At 44.1% G+C, this 16,590-nt stretch overlaps 1 pseudogene; it reads right to left on the bottom strand.

The window, feature by feature from the left end:
• Positions 1-11,981: 11,981 nt before the first annotated feature.
• LOC149872957 (U2 spliceosomal RNA) lies at positions 11,982-12,108 on the bottom strand (annotated as a pseudogene).
• Between the last annotated feature and the right edge of the window lie 4,482 nt (positions 12,109-16,590).

Raw genomic sequence — 16,590 nt, 5'->3', positions numbered from 1 at the left:
TTAAATGAGTTGGCAAGGCCATGGAGATCACTAATAATATTCCTTGTATCAGGAGTAATTTGGTTTATAACTCTCTATGATCAAATCAAATAATCCTTTTATATCTGACCGAAATTACTTCACAGAGTTCATGTACTGGTGCTGATAATTAACATCACAGTGTGTCTTTGAACCATTGGTCGTTATATTACAGGTTTTTATGATAAGGGTATTAGAAGTGGAAATCTGATGTCTATTTCAGACAGAATCCCACAAAAGCAAATACATTTCAACTAGTTCATGAATAAGACAGACGTTAGTTTCCATCTTGTCTAAAATCTCTCTTGAATTCTAAATGAAACTACATGATCAGAACTGAGGCACAGTAAGTCAGGAATCCTGACTTTCTCTTTTTGCCGATGACACTTGCCAGTTTGGTTTGTAACCACCAATACTTTGCTTTTGTTAATAATAATTAACATTTTTAAGAGATTGGTTTTGTAATTGACAGCTGTTGTGATCAGGGGCAGTCCTTTATTTTCATGTCCAATTTTCCTTGTCCCTTTAAAGTAAGATTGGAAAACCTTTACTTTATTGCTGGGAAAATATTAACTTCAGAAATTTCACCTTCTTGCAGTGGTACTATGGGCAGCTTTCTTTATCTTTACAAAGTTATGTTTCCATCCTGTGGGACTTCCTGCTGTACTAAATCTTACAGCTGTGTTTCTTATTTTGGACATCACTCCACAAAGGTTGAGAAATGCAATTCTGGTTCCTTCTAGAAAGCTTTACTTGATTTAGATTTCAACATAAAGCATTGTAAGTGTTGGTGTGCTAGTCAGAATTCCATGAGTTATCATCCCTCGGTTAATGAATATCAAGGAAAGGACACTCCATTTGCTTCTCTAGTTAAGAGTTGATCTAGGTGTGAAAACATATGCTGTTTTGCAGTTTTATCAATGTTAATTTTTAAGCAAAATTGTAATTTTTATGTGTAATTGTAAGGGAGGCAGTCAGGTGTGTAAATTTGAAGCCAGGCAGAAGGACGGGTGGGGGCACCTTAATGGGGAAGGTGCATTGGAATAATAGTTGTATCAACTCCTTAGACACATCAGAGAAAGAGAATAACAACTGTAGTATAGAAATGATGGAAGTCTATATCTCAGATGCCTGTAATATTTTTTTGTGTTTAAGCACTATATATATATATATATATATATATATATATATATATATATATATATATACACGTATATATATATATCAGAAGAGCTGGAAGAAAAGAAATACCCAGCTTTTTATTGTAGGTGTGACCACTGCCAAAGGTTTAAACTTATTTAAGACTTATTTTTAGCAGGGAATTCTGAAGTTTGTAGGCCTCTGAGAAAAACTGTTCCTGGGTCCTGCTAGCTCCACCCTGAAGTCAGGCAGACAAAGTGTCCCAGTTAATGCAGATGTAGAGATGAAGCAGGCAGAGAGAGATAGTTTCTGAGATAATCAGGACTCAGGCAATTTAGGTCTTTGTAGATAGTAAGTGATACCTCACCTGGAAGTAAATGGGTAGCTGGTGCAAAGTAATGAAAGGCTGTATTACCATACGCCATACGGTACATTAGAAAACCATCCCATTGTACTTTGACACAGAATTAAAAATTGCTCATCCAACAGGCAAAAAAAAACGTGCTTTGCAGCGAGCTCTAAGATACTAGAAAGAGAAAGAAAAAGGTTAGCACATCAACGACAGTGTATCTGCCCCTCTTCTTAGGATTTCCTCCGCTGCACAGAGTTTAGGACTCTGAGGTATCCCATTGTGATGGCGCTACTCTGTTCTCTGACTCTATATTAATGCCAAAGAGCAGTTTTTGTGCTGAGTTATATCACTGCTGCTTTTTCTCCTTTGTGGTGGAACAGTTGTAGAGAAGGAATGTGGGGAATAATATCTTTTGTAAAGGATTCAGTCCTGCTTTGTGACCGAGCATCAGCAGCAATACTTGGTGCTTGTTTTCCTTCACTTTTGGTAGAAAAGTATGTCAAAGGATGTCAGGGTAAATTCTTCTCTTTCTCACTTTCTTCCCTCTCCCCTTCCTCGCTTCAAGTCTGTCTTTGTGTCATCTCTTCAAAGTACACTACCTGTAAAATATTGATTCACAGCAGGCTGAGCCTGCCAGGTTTAGATTTCTTTTTCACTGGCAGCAATAATAAACTACTATAGACAGTGCAGACTCGGCACCAGTTTCATCATTGCACCGCAAGCACATCAGTCTGTCTTACGCGTGACTCAACATAATGAAACAAGGGCCAGAAATCTCTCAAAAGAAAAGGGGAACTGAGAAACAACCATGAGGAACATCAAAAGTGCCTAAGCAGGCTGTAAGCTGAGGATGTAGCAAATGCCACCCTCAACAGCAGTAACAGCAGCTCTGTTTATTCAAAATAACTTGTCAGAAAAACAATACAGTAAAACAAACGGTGCCACCTGAGACTAGGGATCTAGTATAAATAAATTCTCTCCTTCCTCTGTTCAAGTTGAAAACAAGAAAACCATCCACTCCCAGTTATCTCAATACCCTTTATGTTGTTGAAGGAAAGTGTCAGCGATGATTACAGGAAGGCAAAAAGATCCTCAATAGCTTATGGCAGTGCTATGAAAATTGTGTCTAGTGGGAACAGTGGATACATGCATGTGTTATATGAAATGTATTCCATTTTGATCAGAAGCAGCACTCTCTTGGTTTATGAGCTATAAAAGAATAAGGCAGAGGTCCTAGAATAAGTCAGGGTCCCCTGTTGGCACTTCTCCCAGTCTTTTTTTTCTCTTGGTTGCATGCTTACTGAAGCTCCCTCGGACTAAGATTAATAAAGCTCAGCAGAAGTCAGGAGTGAAATATCCTTGGTAAACAACTTGGGTTTGGGGACATGTTTGGGAATGCCAGAACTGTATATTCTTTTATTTAGGTGTTCATGTCCACAGTATCATTATTTAGCTAAATATATATTTCCCCCTGAACCGGAGACTGCATTTATTCTAAGTAGTTCTTGAGCAGAAGCAAATGTGAAAATGTTATATGAGATTGGCTGTCTTTTTGCTGCCACTTGCTTCACATTTGAGGAGTTTGGGGGAAGAGAGAGCAAACAACCAGTGTCAATAAATCAACAGGCAGAGGTGATGGTTTTAGCTTCGCCTCCTTATTTTACTGAAGCTTTCAGAAATTGATGGAGGTGGTTATAACATCTGGCTATGAATCTATGAGTGACTATGACACCAAACAGATTTTGCAGTACAAGGGATGCTACAACTCATGACACTCTGGGGTGCATTTTCTCTGCCTTAGAAGGAAACTTGGACACACCATGCCATGTACATACCCCACATGACAAGCAATTAATTTGTCTTAGAAGCCTACTTTCATGTCAGCAATGGGGATAAGTTTGCCATGTAACAAACTGGCATCAGTATATATTTGATTTAATTTAAAAAAATCTTCCTTGTCAGTGGTTTTGTATACTTAAGTTGTGTCTGTTGGTGTGTGGGGGACATCTTGGAGGCTGTCTGTATACACACTCCATTCTTTCTCTGGATTCATTCTCAATGCCCCTTTATAGTGGTCATTAATCAATGACTATGAGAGCAGTCCATCATTGACATTCTTATGGTTGGACAGCTCTACAAAGTACCATCCACTCCCTGCAACCAACAGGATCTGAGGCCAGCGAAGAATTTCAGAACCAAGGACCTACCTTTGTAGAACTGCTAGTGGGGCAGATGTTCAAAGGTTCTCAGGCACAGGAAGATACACAGACGGCACATCCACATGTGCAATTAATGTACATGAATAAACTGGAGCTTATTGTTCCAGAGTTGTTTGCTCCACAGCAAGACATTTGAATATGTGCCCAGGAACAATTAACTCCAGAGCAATTAGCTCTGGAGTTTATTCATGAGCAGCATGTGGAGTGTGGTCAGAGCAGCCCCAGCTGGCAGAGGCTCCTGGGCGTCAACCTACTGGCTCAAGGTGTTGTAGAGAGGCTGGCTGGTGCATAAGGATGTTTCAGCCTGGAGCTAGCTGGCAGGCAGCCCCTGCACTGAAGCACCCTCATGCCCCACCCAGTTGGGTCAGCATCTACAGATTTGCTGTTGCACACAAAAAAACGTCTGCCGTAGGGCAGTACTTGTATTTACAAGTACTGCCCTGCTACAGAATTTATTAGTTTCCTGCCCCCTAATAGGGGCTCACATGTAGATGCTGAGATGTTTACTGTAGAGCTAATTAGGCAGCTCCACAGTAAACGTACCGTGCACCTAGAGGCACCTAATAGGAGTTTTCAAAGCTATCTTACTTTTAGGGTGGTGAGATGCTTTTGAAAATCTCAGTAGGTGCCTTTGTGCTTTATAAGGCACTTAAATGCCTGGAAAAAACATCAAACCTTTATATGAGTACTGAGCCCAAATTCATTGGTTTAGAAATCTCGAGATATTGAAAAATAATAGTAAATTTGGGACTTTTATTTGCTTTCTGGCTTATGAGATTGGATGAAGGTCTGGATATCAATCCATGGTTAACACTTTTCTTTCGAATTATAAACACCTGGGCTAGGCACAGAAATTAAACATAAACTAATATAGGTGACTGGTAATCAATTCAAATCTGTAATGCAGCAGAAGTTTAGTGCATGCAAAACACTTTCCAAATGGCCAAAACTGTTTTAAGATAAACCTAGATAGATGTAGTATCAGACTTAGCTGATTTAGGTTAAATCACTTTATTGAACTTCGGTCCCAGATCCCCTGCAGATTCAAGTTAACTTGCAGTCCCTTGACATCCCAGGATCCTTTGCACCTCCCTTGCAAACTCCCCTCACAGCATGGGTGGGCTATCTTTGGCCCAAGCTGTCTGCCTTGACCATGTAGATGTGCTCTAGCACCCCCTTCCAGCTTCTGGCCTGAACCACTTCAGGCATGTGGGTGCACTTCTGGAATCAAAAGTGAATGTCTGTTCACTTGCTTATCAGTTCAATCTAGGCAGTTTAAGCTAACCTGCAAAGACTGAATCAATTCAGCCTCAGGCTTTTTGACTGCCCTTACTTAGCATTAGAAACTTTCCTTAAAAGGAACAGGGGCTGAAGTACTCAGGCCATCAGTGGTCTAGGTTTTTAGATGAATTGCCCCAAATGACAAAAGCTGGCTACTCTGTGTTTATAGTTTCTGCATTATACTGTCACTTGTTCATTAAGGTAAGCCCACTTTAAGACAAGGTTTGAAAGTATTTAGTTGTCATCCTTATTCATGCTGAGTAACATTAGTTACCATGATGGGTGGGTGAGCGGGTGTTTCTTTACCATGTCCACATATCCCATTAGGCAGACCCTAACAGGTATGATTCCTCCCAGATGTGAAGTGCCTATGTGTAAGGGTACATCTGTGAAAGAAAGTTGTAGAGGGTGTTTACTGTCTTGGGGACAAAGTGGAACTCTTTGAACCAACAATGCCATCCACAGGAGGTGGTATGCTTGTATATTGCCTTCCAATAGTAAAAAGCCATGCTTCTGTGGCTAAACTGGGTTTGTGCCAGTGGCATTAGGGCTGACATTCTTTCTGGCTGTGACGACTTACTGTGATTTGCACTACTTATGGAGTAAGATACTGCCCTGTGGAACATATAGCCTCAGAATGGAGGAACCTGCATCCTCTGAGCATGTTGGTGTGTGGTTGAGTGAAAAGGACCTCTTTAGAAAAAATATGCTCATAAATCCACAATGAGTAGACCAACTACAGATCAAGTTTTTGTAGCTGTCTTAATGCAGTGGCCCTTTCGGTTGAAATTTACCCCTGTGCAGAGCACCAGTTTGTATCTCCTACATAGGCATTCAATATGGGGCATAGTGGTGCAAAAGGCATGTGCTCAAACCTGGTGTCACTTGAATTTCACCCACAGAGTTGTTCTGAGCACTAAAGAAGCAAACTGAAAAAAAGGAAAGTTATTTTATCTTAACTCTTTCGGTTACAGGAACCATATATATTATGGAGAAGTTTAATGGTGGGTGAAACAACTATAGATCAGCATATGATTTCTAACATGCCAGAGTCACTTTAAGCACGTGAAAAGAAAAATGAACCCTACCTTTCAGATTATCTCGCCTCTGTCTTTCAAGCATGTCTTGTTTTTCTCTCCTAAATAGTAAAGTTCTCGGGGCAGAAACTTCCTTTTGTGCCTTGTGCAGGTCTGAACGTATTGTTGTTACTTAGTAAATGATGATAAGTAACTGGTGGCTTCTTAAGGTGAAATGGATGGCTCAAGGCAATAATTTTTATCTACTTTAATCTTAGACACAATGCAGTGCTTTTCTGATGGTGGGATTTTTTTGCAGAGACATTCATGCATGTGACGTCAGTCACGTAACTGCTTCTGGCTTACCGTCCTCAATAGAAAGGTGAGAAAGGGCAAAGAAAATGCTTCTGACTCCCTTCCTCAATCAGATGAGGCAAGGGTCAGAAAAGCAACATTTAACTCCTTTCCTATATGGTGCGGGTGGAAGACGAAATAAAAGTGTCACTGACTCCTTCTCTCACAGGCAGGTGGGAGTAGACTACTACAGGAATTGTTTGCTCCCTACCTCTTTAAACTGACCTTAAAACAAGTATTTTGTTCCAGAAGTATCTAACCCATTGTCAAGAACCTTGAGATTTAAGAAAACTTGGTAAACAACTGAAGATCTGATAGCTCATTTTTAACCCTATAGTTCATTCATTTTAAGTGCATCTGAGCTCTGTCTCATGACAAACATGATCTGGCTTGTGAGGGAGAGGGCAGTGATATATCATGTTCCAACATGGAAAATGATAATTGTGACTCTCAAGGGCAGGAGAAATTGAAGATTTATTATTTTTTTCCTTTTACTTTTATTGCTTGATTTCAAGTTGCTCTAAAGGAATGAAAATAAGTGCTCGAGAAGCCTAACAAGATAAAACAATCTGACTGAAGCAATGAATTTAAAATGAAAATGTTCTCTCTTTAATTGCAGGAGAATGTTAAAGGCTCCCTTTTTACTCCTGGCTCAGTGTTGCTGCTGCTTGTCTGCTTCCTAAGTAAGATTGGGAGGGGAGGGAAGGGGAAGGATCTCCCCATTTCCACCTTAGGGCACCTCACAACCATCAAACTCACACCTCCCCAGATCTCAATGAAGCTCAAACTTCTAAGGTTTGTAATGTTTTTCTAAAGGAAATCTTCCATCTTTCTTCCCTTCCAGAGGAACAGTAAGATGCATGTCAATTCCCCTGATGCTCAGCCATCATTTCCTATACTGTTACCCAGGCAGGGGTGGGCAAAATAAGCCTGTGGGCCGGATCCAGCCCAGGGAGAGGATTTGTCCAGCCCATGGTGGGTCCCTTGGTCCCACCTGGCCAAGGCACTGCCCAGCTGTGGTGCGTCATGCCACCCCCTGGGTTCTGCAGGCCTGACCCCACATGCCCTGTGCTGGCTCCAGGGTTGCCTACCCAGACTCAGCAGCACCAGCATGGGACAGAAACTGTTCCTCAGGGCAAAAGTGGCTCCTCCCCCTTGCTGCCATAAGGACTTCCAGGTGTAGCCACCCAGTGTCCACATGGGGCTGCCCTGCATCTGTGCCACATCTCCACCTCCTCTGGGCTGCCCCATGGGGCAGCAGTGGTAGCACAGAACAGATGCAGGACAGCCCTATGTGGGGTCCAGGAAGCTGCACCAAAAAGCATCGGTGGCAGGAGGGAAAGGGACTGCTTTTACCCCACACTGAGTGGCAGTTTCTTTCCTGCACCACCGCTGCTGAACCTGGGCCCCAGCACCTGCTCTGGGCTCACCCAGCTGGGATGAGCAGCTGCAGCAGCGGCAGCACCAGGAACTAACTGTTGTCGGTGCAGGGGAAAGTTGCCCCTCCCCCTTACCGCCACTGGACAATTTTTGGTGCAGCCAGTGCCAGACCAGGATGTCCTGTAGCTCTGTCAAGGCCACCTGTGGGCTGCCCTGCGCACCAATGGTGACAGTGCAGAGCAGCTGTACAGCAGCTCAGAGGTGGCAGTGACGAAGCTCAGCCCAGCACGGCACGGGCTCCAGGCCACTGCACCAAAAACTACCTGGCAGTGGTGAGGGCGAGGGGCCATTTTTCCCCTGTGCTGAGCAACAGTTTCTGCCCAGCTGCTGCTGCCCCTGCTCAGCCTGGAGGGGCGAGCCCAGAGCCAGATGCTTGATTTTAGTATATAATTTGGGGGGCGGTTTCTGGTTCCAAGATGGCAAACCCCCTTCCCAAACGAAGTACTTCTGGGGGCGAGGGGAGGGATTTTCGGTGGCAAAGGTCACAGTGTAGGGGCGGGACCCTTGTGGCCCTCACCAGCTCACCAAAACTCATTAAGTGGCCCTCTAGCTGAAATAATTGCCCACTTCTGCTGTTACCTGTTGTGAGAGAACTTCTTAATGGGCAGTCAGAGGAGGTGGTGTGATATGAAGGGATCTGTTTGTGCTTACTTATGAGCAGGCCTTATGAGCTGCAGTTATCCTCAGTAATCTGGTCTGTATAGATAGCATATGAAAAAACCTGAACCAAAGGTTACAAAGAGTAGTAGACTTCTGAATCAGACTAGTGGAAGGGGAAGGGAAGGGGATAAAAAAACTCCACTACATGTACTGGGAAAATGATTATCAAGGTGAGACAGGAGAAAATGCTTGTGATGTTGGCCAGAGAACTCCAAAATTTCTGTATGTGGAAGGATAAGTGACTCCTTATCTAAACTGAAGCTAGAATCCAAATTTCCACTCACTTTCAGATCACTCTCTTTAATATTATGGAGAGAGTCTCAAAAAGGCTAGTTGTAAACAAACATGCATAAAGAAAAGGCAAATATAGATATTTAAAAAATAGAGGAGTGCTTGACAAATAAAAAAAATCCTGAAAGGAAACAATTCATTTAGAAAAAGATATTTTAAAAGATCTCCCTCCCACATGCTATTGCAGAAGCAGAAAATGCTGAAAAGAGGATTTAGGGGAACACATGAAAAATATATATTCCCATACTATAAAGGGCAAATTTCTTTTCTCTTTCCATCCATGCAGGTTAATGGAGATCATTGTGGTTGAATTACTATAATTCAGGAGTTGTCAACTGTGGGTACACGTACCCCCTGGGGTATTTGGGAAGCATGTAGGGGGTACATGCAGGCAGGTGGGGAGAGAATGCTGTCAGCCACCACCCCATGCCACTGCCTCCCTGGGAGCAGGGCCGGGGGGTCAGGCAGTGCAAGGGCAGCAGCTCCCCACTGCAGGCCACACAGGCTCTGTCCAGTTGGCCGGAAGTGGCGGGGGGAGCTTGCACATAACAGCCACCACCACCGTCCACCACCCCGTGCCACTGCCACTGTGTACAAGCGCCCTCCACTCTGCATTCGGCTGTGCACCACCTCCTCCTTCCCCCCCACTCTGTCCCGCTGCTGGGGGTACACTTATTAAGAAAAGTTGAAAACCCCTGCTGTAACTGAAAGCAGATTTTGGTTTAAGGGTCAAATTGACTTCAAATATGAGACTCCATGAGAACAGAATTTGGTCCTATACATATTACAGTACAGGAAACCCTTGCTATTCATGGGTTTGGCATTCGCCATTTCAAATATTTGTGAATGCCGAACCTGCATTTTAAATCCACTTTATACATTTACAGGAACTCCTTGGGAGCTCTGTGCTTGCTGCCACCAGGCTTCTGCTGCTACCACTGGGCTTCTGCTGCTGCACTTCTGCTGTTGGTGCTGGAGCTGTCAGCCACTGGGAGCACTGCATTCATGAATGCAGACTGTGTTCATGAACGCAGTGCCTTATTTGTGGATTTTGCCATTCATGGGGGATTCAAGAACGTATGTCCTTCAAATGGCAAGGGTCGCCTGTATTAATTTACAGTTTTGACCTGTAGGAGGACATAGCCACAGTGGCTGCAATATGTATTGGGTCAGCTCAGGGGTGGGCAAAGTAGGGCCCATGAGCCACATCTGACTTGCCAAGAGGTTTTATCTGGCCTATAGAAGGTCCCTTGGCCCCACCTGGCCCAGGCACTGGGGGCAGCCCAGGCTGTGGCATGTGAGGCCAGTTTTGACATCCCTGGGCACACAGCAGGGTTTGGGCGCATGATGGCTGGACTCTGCTCCAGGCAGCTCTGGCAGCAATGGTTTTTTCCAGCTGCTGCTGCCAGTTGTCACTGCTGCAGCCAGACCCGGGCCTGCTGCCTGGGCATCCCAGACCATGCACCCTGTGGCCACTGCAGCACCAGATGGAGTGGGTGGATGGGTGGGGTCTCCATGGAGCCCAGCCTTCGACCCCCATGGGCAGAGTGCACTTGGTCAGGCAGGTCGAATGGGGCCATAGGTGAGCATGGAGCAGTGTCCAGGAGCCTGATGGGTGGCTGGAGCTGGGGCCACGATCTCAGGGTGGTGACAGCATGGGGCTGTGTGGGGATCCCGGCCTCATGCTGTCACTGCCCCATAATCCCATCCCTGGCCCCAGTCCCAGCCCTGCTTGCCTGCCCTACTCCTGGACGCTACTCCTCTCCCACCTGCTCCCAGCCAACACTGGCATGGATCCTGGGCCAGTCTCCAGGGTAACCCCACCCACCTGCTCCATCCAGTACCCCCTGAACCGGTCTAATAATCTACCACTTTGGGAGTTCAGGTGAGTTTTTGCAGGCAGTGGGGGAGGAAGGCGCTGACCCAGCCCCCAACAGATCACCAAAACTCCCTAAGTGGCACTCCAGCCCAAAATTGCCTATCCCTGAGTAGCTGTTACCTGAGAAATTTCCATTCTATTTAATTTTCAGGCAGAAGCCAACAGGTAGGACAGACATTGCCCTGCTTCACAGTGAATTATCCTCACACAGATACTTAAGCTGATGCAGGACAAAGTTATAGCAGTTGCATAGGTGAACTTAACTTGATATTACCATATTTACTCAAATACAAGATGACCCTGACTATAAGACACCCCCCCCAATACTTAGATTCTATATATGTAAAATGATAAATTTGTTATAATTTCCCTATATATGTAAAATGATAAATTTGTTATAATTTCCCAATATGGAATCTAATTATTGGAGATTTGCCTTGAATTTGTTCCCTTCCTACAGCAACATCAAGAAAAATAAATCTGGGAGGATTAGGTGGATCCTTTGTCCTCTCCCCCACCCCCAAATTCTTCCCCCTGCAGCCCTTCCCGTCTACCTTACTGTCGAACTGTTCTCTCCCCAAACACATGGAAATTTGAAAACACTGACCTTGACATAAACATACCTATAATTTGCCTAAAATTATTACAGGTACCCATAGACTTAGCTCATCCAGAATTGATGCATTTTGCTTTTCTTGATACTGCTGAAAGTTCTAGCACATACACAGTTTTAGGTAACAATTTTGTGCTATATGTGGTACAAACTTTTTTTTCCCCAAAATTTCTCTCTCTCTCTCTCTCTCTCTCTATATATGCCTCTACAATCTTGTCTCGTAACCACTGTAGTTCACCTACAGTCCAAAAAACACCTTTACAGTTACACCATCCTTATTCCCATTATAATGACCATATTGTACACCACAGTCCCACGTGTCTGAGTGTCCATCACGTTTACCTTTAGCCTCCACAGCCACACAAAGGACAAGCTCTGCATCTCCTTCCCACCCCTGACTTTTCCTTTCCTCTTTCAACTCCCCCTTCTGATTCTCCAGTACTTTTGCTAGTTGCTATAGTTGTCATTGACATTGTGGTCATTTCAGTTTCACTGGCTGTCTCAACTCAGAACAATCTGTACCAATCTTTTCTTTTCTACACGATCATTGCCAAATCCTCCCCAATTTGTTCTTTCAACTTCCTGTACAATCTCTGCATCTCACTCAGTCCCATTTTGACACAGATCTTAACTGACAGAGACTTGCATACCTGTACATGAGTCAGTTCCTGGTAATCCACAGGGCCTTTTTTGAAATACAAACTTTTTTTTTTTTCTGTTTTTTTGCACCCATCCTGGAAGCACTGTAATACCAGGTCAATGCATGGAGTGGATGGAGCAAGCTCCGGTTCCACCACCCAACACCAAAAAGAATCTGCTCAATATAGACTTCCGATGGAAGACATATCGGAGACAATCACCTGCCCTGGGGAGCCCGCCTACATGGTCATGCTGCTTCCGCCCGTGCCCGCCTATGTGGTCACGGTGCTTCCCCTGCCAGGTAAGTATGATCAAGCACTGTGTCAGCAAGGCCCATTTGAACAAACTACACATGATAATGCTTCAAAGCAAGAAGGCTCAAGATTTACTATATAGCTCACTGGGTTGGGCCCCAGCAGAATCAAAAGTGTTTAAAGCCATGGTGACCCCATAGCTCAGCAATGCTCAGTATGTGTGTATACTCCACATACCCCCCCCCCATAAAGTATCCATGTGCTAATTAGCAACCACTCATGACTGGAACCAGCTGTTCTTCTCATGAGCCCTGGGATCCTCCAAAAATTTATATGCAGATGAGGTGCAGGGCAATCTGGTCCATCCACCTTAGGGGAGGGGGGACAGGACACACAAAGCACATGCACCAGGCTGAGAGAAGGGGCGATAGAAGGGTTCTGGATGGACCAGTTGGTGATATTTGCTAGATATTTAAGGCTGGTGAAACAACAGGAATCATTGGAAATAGGAAGAAAGGTGCACCTCAGCTGTGGGAGTGACAAGGAGTTGAAATGTATTCTATGTAGTAGCTCACCATGACTTTAAAAAGAGTCAGTGGTGAGGGGTACTGTGTGCAGTGTAGCAATGGAGGGCTACTTACATGCTTTTTCTCAGAGACTTTTGGCTGAGAGCAAGCAAGATTAAGGGGTATCTGAGCTCCAAGATATTTTTGGTCTGGGGCTTGCATGTAGGAATCCACCCCAAAGCACAAAGGTTCTTATCAGTATGTTTGTCTTGTATACTTTATGTTTTATAGCCATGCTCAGTGTTGGCTGCATTAATGAGCTTCATAGGTGATTTCCATGTCTGAGCATATGCTGCTTTTAGCTGTAGTTTAATGACAGACAATATACTTAATATAGTTTCCTTGTATGCTAATATTAGGTAAGAAGCTTTTCCCCACATGCTGACTGGGTGGGGAACCTTGTCTTGTATTTGAGCAAATATGGTACTATTACCCATTATTACTGTTATCATACTAATAACATGCATACTTTTATATAAGGTTGATTTTAAATTTAATTTTTTGGCCTAGCCTTTTCTTGTTTATGAGCCTAGCTAGTACACAATATTAGTAAATGAACACTGTTTACTTTGGCCTGAAGTTTGAAGATGTCATACAAATTTGAAATGTGTAATCCATTAAATAATGCACAGGAACCAAGCAGTTGGAGGCACTACTTTAAAACGAGAGAAAAATGTGAAAAGGCTCCTTTAAAAGGACTGAATAACTGAAGTCATGATGGTGATAAAGCTATAATGCACAGGATTACAAGATTGGTAAGGGATCAATCTTGATTTTTATTACTCCAGGCAACATGATATGGGTTTGGAACAAAGCATAAATAACTCTGATAAGTCATGTGGGTCAGTTGACTTCAGAGCTTTTTGTTATGATTTTTTCCAAATTTTTTGATCAAAATTACTTGATGCATTTCTCCCAAATTTTCATTTGTTCTGTGGTTTTACTCACTTATTCTGTGGTTTGTACACAGCTTGTTTCTTTGTGGCTGATCACATATGGTACAGCTTCTGTTCTTTTATTGGATGTCTTTTACCAGGCTACAGATGTGTACAGAAAGAGTGTGTAAAATTTGACGGTGTTTGTCTACTTAATAGTATTTCTGTAAGCAAGATCAGAATTTACTTTCTATGAGCATTTAGTTAGTACATTTCAGTCACACTAATGTCTACAGAAAACAAATGAAACAGAAGTGCAAAACTGGCTGTAACAAATTCATTTGAGAAGCTGAATGAATATTAATTTGAATTGTATTCTGAACGTGTGCCCAATTGTTCATGTAGTGAAGAAAATATAAAATTGGGATCCAAAAGAAGAAGAGAGGCCTCTACTTCCCATACAGAGCCTGATTGTACATTGCCTTGAATTCACTTTGCAAGACTTTAAGAGACCACACATAAGAATGAACTCCGTATTTCCTGAGTGCTCACAGTCTGACCTGTGGCACATCATCCAGTGGGATGTTCCTTACTGGGGAGAAGTATATGTGATATACAACATGGTGTGTCAATCATTCCTCAAAAGATGGAATTTCCTCATGAGGAGAGAAAAAGGGGTTGAAGCAAAAGGACTGAGTTAGACCACAGACAACAGCCATGAAGTACCCTGTAAAAAATCCTAAAGTGTGCCACAGGAGAAGAGCAGGAGGGACAAGTGCACCACCAATGTCTTGCCACTGCAAGTAGTGAGTAGATGTAACAGGGAGCCAAAGGCTCCTCTTACTTTAAAGGGAGAGCACGGTAGGCCAAGCTTATTGAGTGGGGCTGGCAGCTGGGCAAAGGCTACCTGCTAGAAAGAAAGCAGGCTGGAGACAGCAAGGGTAGGAGCTACCACCCTGGGCGAGTAACTGTCCTGGAGCTAGCTGCACTGCAGTAAGCAGCCAAGGGGCAGGCAGTGCAGAAGTGAAGGCTGCAAGCAGCAGAGTTAAACTGCAGCAGAGAAGGGCAGGTAGGGTTGCCAACTCTTACTGAAGCTCTTCTGGGAGATTTTTTTCCTCAACATGATGTAATGTCATTAATGGTACCGTTTGACCCATTCACAATATCAATCTCCCAGATTGCTTTCAATAGTCATTGGGAAATTGATGCTGATTTCAGTAGACTCCTGGCCAATCTGGGAGGGTTGGCAACCCTAAATGTAGGCTACCCATTAAGCCCAAGTGGAATCCCCAAGTGTGGGTGGCTAGAGCACTACGTGATATGAAGCGGTGGGGCTTGGGAGCAAATAATCCCAGTGCCTGAGACCAAGCAGGCAGTTTGGCCCTGCATGCTGTAGGGAGAGGAGCTCCTGAAGGAGATGGCTGTAGGAGGCAGACTGGCAGGCATCTGAGCTGTCCCACAAAGTGGGAAGGAGGGAGCTAAAGGGGTTTTATGACTGGTGGGGAGGCAGAGACCCAGAGCGGGGTGAATTTCATTTGGATGGAAGTTTGCTAATATATAGGTTATGATTAAGGCCAGAACCAAAGGGCCAGGTTGTGGCTGTAGGGGAGGCAGAGGCCAAAGAGAGGTACCTGGTGAGGCACTCTGGAACAGACAGCCTAACCTGGGATCAGGGGGATGAGAGCTGGCATGATAAGTTAGGCCAAGGCAGGGAGAGCTGAGGCCATAGAAAGTAGTCTTGTGGGACGAGCGAGGGCTAAAAACTGTTTGCTTTAATGCTTTATGCTTTCACAAGAATGTACCCAGGACCTGAAATTTGTCTTTCTGCTCTGTTGTGTGAGAATGCAAACCACAAAGCTTGTGGCTGAAAAGTCCCAAGTTTTGCAACTAATCTTGCAACTATGTCAGCCTGAAGTGCGCCTGCGCTAATGAAAGATTCCAGTACTTTGTAACCGGGTATATAAGCAATGGAAAATAGGCACTCGGGGTTGGCTTTGATCTGAGTCTCATGACTCCAGGCCGACCTGCTTGCAAGCAATAAAAGCTTTGTCTCCGTGGCTTGTGGTGTGACTCACTTCTGGGGACCAAATTGGAACTTAGCCTCCAGGAGCTCGAACGGCCCCTTGTGCAACAATTCTGGCGAGCCAGGCAGGAGAGCTCTTGGACCACCCCAGGGTCGGATGAGAAGACCGCCGTACGTACTCATGGAGTGCGCACCAAGCCATAATTTGGGCTTGCCACGAGGCCGAAAGCGTGAGTCGGGGCACCCGGGCGGTTAAAGGCACTCCGTTTCCATTTGAGTCACCCTAGCCGCGGACTCCGAGGACGAGGTACCTGGGCATGTTTGGAATGAGTATACTAATTCCCTGTCTCATTTTGTTAGTATTGTTATTTGTTGGTCCGTCAGGACATTGGTCTGGGAGTTCTTTGGCCCAGAATTTGGAAAGAGACATAATGGGTACGGGTCGCTCCCGAGTTGAAAACTCCAGCACCCTGTTGGGTTGTATTTTGCGCAATTTCAATAATTTAATCAAATATGGAGATTATGGAATAAAAATGACTAAGGATGAGCTCACGAAGTTCAGCCAATTAGAGTGGCCGACCTTCAGAGTAGACTGGCCAGGAATGGGATCTTTTGATGTTGACCGGGTCACAAGGGTATATGATATAGTAGTTCATGTGTACTGCCTTGCTTAAACAAATGTGCTAATTTATTTGATTGATGTGCTATTTATTTATTTAATTGAAAAGAAGCAAAGACCCTCAAGGCTCTTTATGTAACTTAAAGGAAAATGCTGAGGCAGCAGAGAGACTTGAGAGTCTGATAACTTCATACACTGTGGAATCAGTGACGTGTGATACTTTCAGCTTGTAATTTTAGGGAGTTCATTAAAGCACCTTTGGCACATGTTTGAACAATTAGCTGCCCAAGCACAAAATCTGCTTTCCAGCTTTGGCAAAATGTAATAGTGGAAAAACATAGCTGCTTTACT

The sequence above is a fragment of the Crocodylus siamensis genome, chromosome 1 (genome assembly GCF_052110815.1).
Source record: "Crocodylus siamensis isolate JL-2025a chromosome 1, ASM5211081v1, whole genome shotgun sequence".
In the NCBI taxonomy this organism is placed as follows: Eukaryota; Metazoa; Chordata; order Crocodylia; family Crocodylidae; genus Crocodylus; species Crocodylus siamensis.
Note: the sequence above shows the minus strand (reverse complement) of the source record. Positions and strands in the feature narration are given on the sequence as shown.